Source organism: Etheostoma cragini, chromosome 4 (genome assembly GCF_013103735.1).
Source record: "Etheostoma cragini isolate CJK2018 chromosome 4, CSU_Ecrag_1.0, whole genome shotgun sequence".
NCBI classification, from domain to species: Eukaryota; Metazoa; Chordata; class Actinopteri; order Perciformes; family Percidae; genus Etheostoma; species Etheostoma cragini.
In genome coordinates, this window is record NC_048410.1 from 23,291,052 (window position 1) to 23,304,028 (window position 12,977).

The 12,977-nt window shown below is 37.9% G+C and overlaps 2 long non-coding RNA genes across 2 annotated transcripts in view; one reads left to right on the plus strand and one right to left on the minus strand.

The window, feature by feature from the left end:
* The window catches only part of LOC117944021, a 25,239-nt gene extending 21,868 nt beyond the window's left edge, over positions 1–3,371 (plus strand). The window contains exon 4 of the long non-coding RNA XR_004656478.1: positions 3,233–3,371. This is a non-coding gene — a long non-coding RNA (uncharacterized LOC117944021). The remainder of the gene's footprint in view (positions 1–3,232) is intronic.
* The window catches only part of LOC117944019, a 20,762-nt gene that overhangs the window by 3,732 nt on the left and 4,053 nt on the right, over positions 1–12,977 (minus strand). The window lies entirely within an intron of this gene.

Here is a 12,977-nt window from a genome sequence, read left to right on the forward strand (position 1 = left end):
CGGTATGTATTCGTAGAAGGAGTGTGTGGTCTTATATAACCTCCGCTGGCTGGGTGTTAGTACACTCAGTTTCCGTCTGAACCACAGGCAGCCCGTCTGCAGCCACAACTTAACACTTTGTACATTTGGAATTAGAAGTCAGTGAGTCAGGTTTCATGGGGATGGTAATGTTGTTGTTTGTCTACCACTTGGTCCGGATGCAAAATATTGCAACAAATTATTATTAAAACGCCATCAAAGTTGGTACAGACATGTATGGCCGCCATGAATCCTCCTAACTTTGGTGATCCCCTGACATTTTATCTTTTGCCAGGAGCAAGCTAGACTGTTCAATACTTTGGTTTATGGCTGTAGACTAGAATGCAGATATTGTCCGATTCTTTAAAAAACACAAATGTTCAATATGGACTGTTTTAATATAGTGCTTTCCTAGTCTCAACGACTACTCAAAGTGCTTTTACATAGTACATGAACCATTCACCATTCATACACTGTGGCCAAGACACCACTTCTGCCTCTGAATTGGGAAAATCAACCTTTGTTTTTTATCTATCAGAGCAAATTAGATTCTTGGTAAATTGAAGTGACAGTTGGTGCCTTATAAAAAGAGTGCAAATGAAGTTGTACTTGCAATATTATATGTACTTTTTAAAGTGCTTTACCTCCTAAATTCCAACAGAAAACCCATTAAAACACCACAATATATAATAATCTAACAAGTAATTTGGCCTAAATCTGGGATAAACCTATTAAATACCAGAGCCCGACCGGCAAAGGATTTTTAAGGCCAATACCGATACAAATATTTGGTTATTTGAAAATCTGAAATTCCAATATATATATTTAAATCCAGAAATGCGCAACAAAACAAACAGATTTCCCTAACATTAGTTATTTGTAGTTATTTATGAGTTCTCACTAAAATAATTTGATAATAATTAGTTTTATTGTCAGAACAGAAAGAGGAACAGCAAAATGTTACGCTAAGAACAGAAAACTCAAACGCAAGGCTCGCAAAAAACGAAAGAATCTTTTTGAGCTGAGAGGAGAGGGGAAGAGGGGGAGCAGACGCCAGGGACATGGACGCAGAGACAGGGAAGCTTGGGGAGTCTCGAGGGTGAGGATAATAGGAGTAGCGTGGGAGAGCCAGTAGCGAGGATCCAATGGGAAGACACTGGAGCTGTGAATGGAGACGGAGACGGACACAGGCTGAAACAGGGTGCAGTGGGAAGGGGAACGAGACGAGAAGCCAGCTGACCACAGACGGGAAACAAGCAACGAGCAATAATCAACAGAAAAGGATTTTTAAAGGTTAAAAGTTCTGATAAACAAAATGTATATAAATACAAACTTGAGATATGAAACTTAAAGTCCTTTGAACAAAGCCACAATAACAAAAAAAATAGTAATCAGAGTGTCACCAACAGGGACGATGTAGAGCGCCCTCTGGTGGACCAACTATACAATGCAAACACTCATTATATGGTTGACCGTCCGTTTTTATTTTATTTTTTGAATGTTCATTTTTAATCTGCCATTATAAGTGCTGATACAAATAAATCGGAAATGCCTAATATCGGCCTGCTGATATGTCGGTCGGGCTCTATTAAATACTAGAATACTTGATAGAGACAAGCCGGATATTCGGCTGAAACGAGTATCCGGTACAGATAAAGCACTTTTGCCGAAACAAGTATTATACGAGTAACACGAGTCAATACCTGTGCTCTCTGCTGGTTTTAATTTATTCAATCTATTTGATCCGTAGAACACATTACTCCCCGCCCCCTCTCTCTCTTTCTCTCTCTCTCATTCCGTGTCTCTCTCTTACTCACACACTCACACACACACACACACACACACACACACACACACACACACTCACACATACCTGGTGTTAAAAGTTAAAAAAGGAAAGTTATATTGAGCATGAAAACTCTTGTTCATTACATTTTAATTTATAATTGCAACCGCATGTGTTGTATTCATTGTTGAGAAACTTGTTCTGTATATAGTTTGTCTGTTACCATGACAACACCATTGATCTGAAGTTAAATGCTCATCCTGTCATGTAAATAGTTTTCTAATCAGCAAAAAATATAACAATTTCTGATCAACCCATATCAATTGTATGCTGAATATAATGTTAAAGCCCGCCCATTTCAAGACAACCCGACCCATTTCCGGGTTAAATCCTGTCCACTTCCGGGTTAGGCCCCGCCCAGTCCGAGCACAGATACAGATAACTCATGTGGTAAACAGATACAGATGCAGATAGAAATAATGCTGTACTTAATGAAGAATAAGCTAAAGCAGAAGTAATTTCAAAATATTTCCAAACCCAAAGGCAAAACAAAATCCTACCATTAACAACACCTTAAAGTTTATGATTGAAGGATTTCAATCAAATTATATTTTTAGGGGTAAATTAAGGATTAATTCAAGCTTTTTAAGAGATTGCTGTTTTATAGTGAATAAGGTACTTTTTATAAAACTCAATACGGCTGGCAATGTAATAGTATAGCTGATAAATACTGAAGAAAATACGTTGATGCTAACAAGGTGTTTTCAAAAATTATAAAATAAAAGGCTGAATGAGTTTGTGCTCTCTCTATTTGAGTTACAAGTGAGTGCATCATGTGATGAAACTACTTTTTAAACCTCCACACAGACCGTCACCTCACACCCACTTCATTCTTTGAGTGAAACCTTCCTGTCGACACTTTAAATGTCTGGCAATCCCAACTTCAGCTGCGCAGCTGAAGGGGTTTTCTGAAAAGTTATCAAAAGTGAAAAAAAAGTGTAAAACTTTCCACTAAAGTAACGTCTTCACCTCAAAATGTTTTCTGTTCTTTTTTTTCAAACGCTTCCAGTTATTGTTGATTACAGTTAATGACAGACTGGAGATAACTGATCTCACATTCTTGAAAGGAACATTTGAATAAGATTTGCATTCCTGTAAATTTCCATCAGGGTGTGACCCAGCAGAAGACAGCACAGCTTGAGACATTCTGAGGAAGCTGAAAAACAGCACTGAAAGAACCTCAATCAAGACTTCCTAGAACAACTTCTGTGTGTTTAAAGGTCCCATGACATGGTGCTCTTTGGGTGCTTTTACATCTTTTATATAGATAGTGGTCCCCTAATACTGTCTCTGAAGTCTCTTTTTTATAGACCTTAGTGGTCCCCTATACCATATCTGAAGTCTTTTTATATAGACCTTAGACCTTAGATCAGCCCATCTGAGCTTTCGTTTTCTCAAAGCCAGAACAGAATACCCAGGGCTCGGTTTACACCTTCACCTTTTCTACCCACTGGCGGACCATAGGCAGGCTGGGGGAACTCATATTATTGTTAAAAAACCTCATAAAGTGAAATGATTATGCCATGAGACCTTTAACGTTTGTGGGGAAGCATGAAACATTTACGTGAATTCCACAAATATCTTTTAATTTTTTCTAAGCCCCTCCTGCGTTCACACTTGGATAGCATCCTGAAAAGTTTCCTTTCTTAAAGATGCCCTGCCACACAAAACCGTTTTGACTTGCATTTTTTGATATCTCTTAGGTCCATTTGTTTGTGTGTGTGTTTGTGTATGTGTGTGTGTTATGAACTGCTACCTCCTCTGTCAGCGCTAGCTAGTGAAAAGAAATAAGAGGAGAAATCAGGCCAATCACATCATCTTGTCAGTCTAATGTCATGCTGCCTAAGCTCATTACTGTTCATGAGCTTGACCTGTTGCGATTGGTAAAGGATGCTGATAGCCAGGCTCTCATTGGCTAGCTGCTACCCAATTAGAATCAAGCAGCTCAGCTCATTGAAAATTAATTAGAACTGGCACAAATTGAGACGAGTCTTCCTGCAGGCTTCCTATACCACACTAGAATGGCTTGGAACATGGTAACCAAGTCACAGAATCCATGGTAGCTTATTTCACTTCTACTTTTTTAAATATGACTTTTTATTATTCTTTCATGTGAATGTGGAGCAAACAACAAAATAAAGTTGTTTTAAGATAATGGCTCTTTTTTGTAGAACTTCATTACATTTCAAAGAAATCCCTGACTCAACAGCTGCTTAAGTGACTTTGCAGATACACGTTTAATTTGCAAAATACAAGATTGTCATCAGATATGATATGCTTCTAATAAATATATGAAACGCTTTAATCCTATCCAACAAAAAACACGTTATTTTGTGTCCTCTTCATTCTTTAAAGCACAGATAAAATAAATAAAAATGTTTACATTCTGTGTAAAGTTGGCACCATGAGAAACATGTTGTCTTCAATTTGAAGAACTTATTCAAAGTGTGCATCACATACATACTTTGTACTTACACTTAATAATGCTGACATATCATCACCCTTTTACCTTGTTAGCAAAGAGTTGCTAATTTACACATCCAGCAGTCACAAATCAACATTACAGTATCACTTATTTGAAGTCTTGTTTGTTTCCACCTAGTGGATTTAAGTCCAATACTCTCTCTTTTAGCTCTGTTTTTGGTCTCCACCAACTCCTGCAGGAAACTTCTGAGTTTTTAGCTGCTAAAGGCTCTGGAATGTACACCAGCTAGTCTTGAACTGTGTTTGCCTGCTTTTTGCAGCTGAGCAGTTTACTGTGGGAATTTAAAGCTTTTTTTTATTATTATTACTAAAAAACAGCTCCCAGCTGCGGCTGGAAATGCGACCATTAGAGCATTGAGAGCAAAAGTGAGAGCAATAAATTGCAAACAAAGGTGATGATTCTCTGACAGTTCATCACAATCAGTGTTTCGCTATGTCATTTGATACATTGTTATAATACAGAAATGTAGTGGCTTCAACGGTCAACAATGCTTTGAGGTTTTGAAGTTCTCAGTGAAAACCCTGCATAAGGCAAATTTTTATAAAGTTCAAAGAAACTGATTTAAGAGAGTTTAAAAACCCAAACTATGTTTTAACGTATGGTTGTCAAAACAACACAAGATGTTAGCAGATCACAGAATTTCTGTTCAGTAAGACAAATAAATAATTATAAGAGTATAAGAGTGTGGCTAATAAAATACTGCAGAAATACGCTGATGGTGTATATAGTTGCTTTAAAAATTCCTAAAAATGAAGGCTGACTGAGTTTGTGCTCTTTCTGTTTGACTTACAAGTGCATTGTCAAGTCGTGAAACTACCTTTTAAACCTCCACACCGACCGTCACCTCACACCCACTTGATAAAATCTCTGATAAAAACCCTGCGTGAAACTTAATCTGGGTCCTCACAGTAACCCCTCAGTGATGTCAAAATACGTCCAGTGGCTGCCAAAAAAAAGAAAAAAAAAATTCTGGGATTTACGCAAGAAGGTTGGTATTCAAATTCCCTGTCACCGTGGGATCAATATTTGAATGGAATTTGCATGTGAATGGAGATCAACCTGAGGTCTCCATCATGCTTTTTTCTTTTCTTTTTTGCATCTAAGCTGTGAGGCAACCGAGACGTTAGAGAGCATTCCTGTCAGGACAAGGCTTATCTCTGGCATTGCCTTTCTCTGGTATCGCCTATCTGCTGACGGTGTTGACAGGAGGCGTGGGCTGCGGGTGAGGGCGGGGGGGTCTACTATTTACACAGTTGTCTGTTCACTTAAACCAGTTCACAATCAGAGCAGAAATCATGGTCATCACTACTGTTCTGCATACCTACTTTAAATGGACCGGAAGTGTTGCAGAAGCATACTTAAATGTACACAGGTTACTTCAACAATAGAAAGTTAGTTTAAAAAGTCTTTGAAAAACTTTCTGTATGCACTGGTTTACTTGAATGAATGATTATATACTATATATAACTGTTTGTAGGTCTGTAATTCCTGATCCATTTGACTTTTTATGCAAGAGCAGTAATGTATTTTCTGGTGTGTCCACTTTGGCTCAACCTGTCTCATGTTGTGATGTGCTATGTTTCCCATCAGGATTATTTCCCTCACCTGAGATAATAGAGCGCAAGGGAAATATACATATCAGGTTCTCTTTCAGAAGAAAGAAAACCTCAATTAAAAGTTCAAATTGACACTTGGAAGAAAATCTTCTACAATCGTATCAAGATAGGATGAAATATCTAAAATGTGTTCATTTTTTCTGATATTTTTTCTTTTGCTCTTAGTTTAACAAACATCCATTTCCCAGAAGCCTAAAGCTGTGTTTTAGTTTTTAAATGTCATCAGCTTGAAAGACATGACGAGGTATGAGTAGGGTATAAAGGGTTTCCCTCAGACAGCAAAGACCACAGCTCTAAAGTTGGAAAGATGACATTAGAAGAAAGCATTGGCGGATGAAAGAAGTAATGGACTGCACTTATATAGTGCTTTCATGGGCACTTAGCTTTGCAATATACAGTATGTCTCATTCAGTCAGACACACACCAATAGTGAGAGAGCTGTCCTATAGGGCCCTGCACCAATAGCCCTTTTTCCCAGAAACATTTTGGCTTGTCATTTCAGGAAAAGCATAGGTGTGATTGATAAAATTGAATACAACTGCATCACATTTGTGTGAGCTACCTTCTGAGTTATTGCATAATGCATGGTGCATGGTGGCGCACTGGGACCCTTAACGACTTTTCCTGCTACGACAAGTCAAAGTGTCTGCCGTGAAAAAGGCCTTTTGAGTTACAGAAGCTATTGGAACAGCAACTAGCTCTAACCACCAGTCTTACTTGAAATAATATGTATGAACTGAAGTTAAAGACAGGGTTGGTAACTTTGTCCACTTTACACTTCAACAGCAATAAATAACTTATGGGCTCTTAAAAAGAAGCAAAAAAGATCTGTCACCTGTAGCTGCTTTAGTCCTGTTAAAACGCCCACCAATCACTGGGTTTGCGGCCCGCATGGAAAGAAGTTAGTGCACAGCTACTGGAGAGTAGAAGAGAAAACTCAGCAAAAGCGGCCGCGGTTGAATAGGACATAAAGTAGTTTTGAAGATTGAAATTTTGGCCCTTTCTGCACTCCGCTCTGAAACAGCGATCCAGCTCTGCTCGTGCCCCGAGGGAAGGGGGAGGGGTTAGACAGAGCTGCTACTTTCAAATCTAGCATTTCAACATTACCAACCATCCCTTGAATGTGCATGAGATGAATGAATACTGTATGTCCAGAATCTTGTGGCGTCTCCAGGATTTACCCAAAATAAGTGTAATTTTTTGAACTGCGGTTCTCTTTCTTTTCTGTTTTATTATGGGACAAAGTGCATTAAAGTTAAAGCATTGCAGTTCAGCAAAAATGTATTACCATTGTTTAAATAATTCACAAACCTTTTAAAGCATTTGGGAGTTTGGTTTCCTGTTATTTTAGGAGATAAATATGTTCAATTTGTTCACACATAACTAGCCAGGAAATTATTTGGCTGCACTTTTGTATTGTTTTATTGTCTTTGTATTGTATTGTATTGTATTACTTTTTCCCTGCCACAAACCAGATGCTGGAATTGAAAAGATTGTAAGTGATGCTAACATCTCATTTTCTAAAATGAACCCCTCTTTATTGCTATCATCCATTATAGCATGTAACATTTAAAATTGCTCTTAATTTTTCTTTTAAAAGGGTTTAACTGTGTCAACCAGCATTGTTTGAATTTGAAACATTGACCGACCAATCAGTCACCACAGCCACACTCTGAGAGGAATCTGATTGGTTAACAGATGAAGTGGGACAAACAGGCTGTGTAACAGCTTTGACAGAGACCACCATGACTTTCAGAATAAATGTTTTCCAGTTCAAACTCAGACAAACGTCAATGATTAAACTCAGTCCACCAACACGCAGTCCCTTTCTGACTCGGCCCATCGACTCTCCACTCATTCTGAAACACCTAATGACTAAAACACACAAAGAGCTGCAGCAGCTGCTTCCAGCAAAACAGTAAAACAAAACTAAAGAGAATCACCATTAACCTCTGCTTCCCATTCACAGAGGTATTTATGGTAGTACACCAAATGAAGAGCAAGTACGTCGTAGAAAGACAGGCTTTTATCTCCAAGTCATTGGCTTTACTAGCTCCAATTTGGCAATCGTTTTAAAGCAACAGTTTGGATATTTTTAGGTGGGTATGAGGAACTTATCCATAGTCAGTGTATTACTAGTCCCTATCCTTGACGTTCCACTTCCTGGATCTGGATGGCTCCAGTGGTGTGGGAGATTCCGCCGGATACATGTATTTTCGTGATATGCCGGTTGGCAGCAACCCAATTTGGAGAAGCAGGCAGGAGGACCTTTTAGGTTCCCATCCACAGCTTAGCTTCCATGTCGGTGCTCCTGGTTATTTCTTGTAAAACTACGTTTTCATTTTTAAGGCAAAAACAATCTCCGTCCATCTCCAGTAGCCAAACTAATCTCTGTGCAAATTAACACGTCTCACAACGCATATCACATGACCATTTGAATACAGTGGGCTTGCGTGTGCCCGTGTAAACAGGAAGCAGATTGTCTGATGTTATTCCACGGTTGAAAATCTGAATCCGAATCACATAAGAGTTTATTGCCACAATAAGTTACACTTAAGTGCAATTTGCCTTGGTGAGTGGTGCATACATAAACAAACAAACAAACAAACCTATTATACATTAACATGAAATAAACAATAAATACAAAAAAGAAATACAGATTAAAGAAAAAACTGTTGCATAAGAAAACAGGGGCCAAATGGGTTGAGTGTAGAATGTGCAAAAAATATAGAGTATGTTACCAGGATGGGGGTTTATGCAAAGCGTAGTGACTAGGGAAGGGGGGGTTTAAGGCTGACTGCTGAGCGGGAGAAGCTCTTTTTCAATAGTTCAAATCATGGGTCTATAGGCTGAAATTACAGAAAATACTTGGGAGAAAGAACAGCAATAGAAAAAGCAAGAGCAGGGATTTTTTTGTTGGACCGACGGTAAGCTGAAATTGTTCCTGAAAGGTATTTAGGCCTACCTAACCGATAAGACTTACTGACGTGCTTTGTTGTTTCCAAAGGTCTCTATTTGTGCCCGAACAGATTACATAACGCGACCCCGGAGATTTCAAACCAAAACATGGGCAGCAGCGTTTCCATGTGTGTCAAAACCACAGTGCCCAGCTGTTTTGGTAAATTAATGAGCCTTTTTTTTTAAATAAATGCTATTTAAAGAGATTCAGCAGGAAACTACGCTTGGGACTAAGAGCCACAGACTGATGTAGAAAGTACTGAGGGATGGAATCATCCATTGTTGCTTTTGGCCTTTTCTCAGGATCTGTTGACAATAAGAAAAGATCTCCTGCATTAAACCTAACAGTGGAAACAATGACAACCCATTGCAATTACATTTACAGTACCTCAAATCCAACTTTACTGCACGTTTTTATTTTAAGACAATACAGAGGCATTTTTTGTGTCTGAAAACCTGCTCATTAGAACAAGTCTGAACTATTTTCATTGGGCTTTGCTTGGTTTCCTCTTTGAATGGTTTTTCAAAGCACACAAATACAAGGATAAGTGCTGATGTTGGGATGTGAAACACCCGCTTTCTGAAAGAATATCTTTAGTTTTTTAGTAAAATACCTGCAGAGGTGCAAAACAAAAGGTCAGAGAAATGGGTATTGTATTAGACAATGTCATAATTGTGTCTGAGCCAGCAGAGGTCAGAGGAATAAAAGTAAAAGTGTATTTCCTGACATCCGGACACTGTGAAACCTTTAGGCTCAGTCTTTGAGTAATTTAAGGTCCCAGTTTTGATAGTGACCATGAGTCAAGGGAAATTCGCATTTACTTTCTGAATGACTGATCCCTTCACACTTGTCAAGATAGCGGTATCAGTGTCGGTTAGACAAAGCGTATCCGCTGTAGCAGTGAGTCACTGAATTGTAAATCAGGCTACACCAGGAAATGTTCTGAGAGAGACCGATAAAAAGGTAAGTTGAAGACATGAACACACACAAATGCAGTGGCACACACACACACACACACACACACACACAAACACACACACACATAAACACCTTAATTTCTGTGCTGCTACTTGTTACAACAAGTTGAAAAATGTATTATTGGTCAGATGTTAAATTCAATTGAGCCACTAAAGAAAAATGTATAAAATGCTTCAGTTACCAGTTAAAATTCTAGGCCCATATTTCCATCATCCTGAAATTCAGCAGCTACATCGGAACACCCAAAACTCTAGTTGTTAATTACGGTTCAGAGATTGATAAAAAACATAATAACATATCATCCCCCACATCACCAGTCACACTAAAATATGTATATACAGTAAGTCTGTTTGCAAAGAACAGTGCCAACGTCCAGTTCTGCCAAGAGAAGATCCAAATATGAGGCAGGCAGAACACCTATCTGTCCATGTCACAGATCATGTCTGCTATGCATTTAAGTCCTGGGGCTGAACATGCAGCAATGTGCAAAACAAAACCACAAGACATCAGAAAAAAGAAAACCAAAGAGCTGCAGATCACAATGTAGTTTTTTAGCATAAACTAAGACTCAATCACAACAATAAGAACTTCATTGTATAGTGAAGTTCTACCTTTCTCCACTAGGCAATGTGCTACCTACAGATTACAGTATGTCACTGAATTGAACCTGAAATGCTGCAATAATTTAATGAGAATGGAAATTGTAAGTCAGTGCTGTAAATCAATGCATTTTTAGAACAAGATATAGCAGAATGTACCACACAACAGTCTAATTTAAAATTATTTTGTGTTATGTAAATGTAACCAAACTTAAAAATCAAAGGCACAAATGTTATTAGACTATAGTGTCAAATATCTGTATAGCTACACCTATTATATGTCTATTTCCTTACCCCTTAACCCCTCTTACTAACACAGGTGTGATGTTGTTTGTGGTTTCCTGTGTTCATTCTCTCAACTCCTCCCTTTATGTAAATATCTCTTTCCGGCAATATTTTCTAAATATGGCATGGGGCGTTTGTTTTCTTTTCTGTGGTCCATCCACCCATCTTCATCCGCTTATCCGGTATTGGGTCGCGGGGGCAGCAGTTCCAGTAGGGGACCCCAAACTTCCCTATTCTGTGGTTTCTTTCTCAAATTAGGAAGAAACATATTGACTCAGGAACATGTACACGTTATGGTAAAATGTTTTGAGAGTTTGACTAAATACAAAATAATTTACAGTGTGATTTTTACATATTTTATGTATTTTCTTGGACAGTTTCCCGCTGATGGGCATCAACTACATTCCAACCTTAAAAAAGCTTTGATCATGATCAGTGTCTTGGAAATGAATAATAAAATCAAAAGATACGAAAATACTTCCTAATTGGTGAATCTGAAATCTGAAAGAACCGCCATGATGTATGGAGTCCCACAAGGAACGATTCTTGGGCCCCTCCCATTCAACTTTTACATGCTTTCTTGTGGTAAGATTCTCCAAGTTTACTGGGTTGCTTGTCAAAGCTAGGCAGATGACATCCCGCTCTATCTGATGCTTTTACCAAATGATTATGGTCCTTTAGACTCTCAATGTCTTTGAAAAAAGTCAAGAATTGGATTCAAAAACAATTTCTTCAATTAAACAAAATAAGACAAAAATAGTTATCTTCTGCAATTAAAAACAGAAGTACTTCACTTGATCCTAGAGGACTGAGAAACCATATCACACCCATGTCAAGATCCATGATTTAAACAACCATTAAGATTTAAATATCAGTGGCCACATTAAAGCTGTAATGAAATCATTAATCTGGCATTTTAAAAACGTAGAAAATTAGAAACTTTGTGTCCAAAGCCACACGTTTTTTTCTTCCAGGTTAGACTGCTGTAATACACTATTTACTGCCTTTCCCAATAAGACTATTTGACATTTACAATTTATTCAAAATCCTGCCATTTGAATACCAACAAAGTCCCCCCCCCCCAAAAAAAAAGATTTTTTTCAATTCCCAGCACTGGCTTCTGGTTAAACTTATGGCCCTACTTATTGGTCCAAAATATATTTCAGATATGTTCTATATAGATATATTGTAAGAACAAGCCAGGTTAGTGGTGCCCAGAGTTTAATTCAAGTGTGGTGAAATTATTACAGCTAAAGACTGTTTTCCTTTCCACAGCTTTTAATTAATGTTGCATTCACTTCTTCTATGCATATTTGTAAAAAGGTGTCTGTACTTTCATTTTTCTCATTGTGTAACATTCATTGTGCCTGTTAAGCACTTTGACTGACCTATGTGTATGATAAGATGCTATATAAGTAACCTTGCTTGCATTTTGCTAGGGGGGGAGGGAATGTCGCTTCAAAAAACCCCAAACTTGAAACAATGAAAAACGTGCAGATGAGGAAGTGGGTGTTTTGCAGAACAGATGTGTGCAGTCAAAGCATGACATATTTTTAACTGTTAATCTATCTGATCAGCAGCCAAGAAATGCAACATTTGAAGGGTATGTAGTAAACTTAGAGTAATGTTTCTATAAATAGCACAATAGGTTTTTGCGAGATATGACTGATATAACCAGATATGGATCAGATATCATTTGATCTGCTGTTAGGTATTCACTGGATCTAACATTTCCTGTCACAGTAAGATAAGTATCTTAAACACCCAAATGACTTGTATGCTTAACGCCAACACAAAATAATTAATTTCATGACTTGTAACTTTTACATAAGGGTGATCTAGTTCAGAGTTTCTTCAGGTCAATTTCTTGGTTTTTACAATGAGCATTATAAATGGATCTAGGTTTATTTGCTGTTGCAGTGTTTGCTGCATTGATATGTTTTGAGGAAAAAGATACTGTGTTGCAGAATGACTGGCCATTTATTCAAGTTGTTCACTGGATTCATATGCATATTGGACACAACATGTATTGTATCAATGCAATTCTTATAAAATGGTTTACAGTCACAAGCAGAATAATGAATATTCACATGAAATGTTTCATATGATCACTCATTACAGTTTTTTTCAGTCGCTAACAAGCGTTTGTCAAACCAGTTGTCACATTTTCAGAACCCTAAACACAATTAAC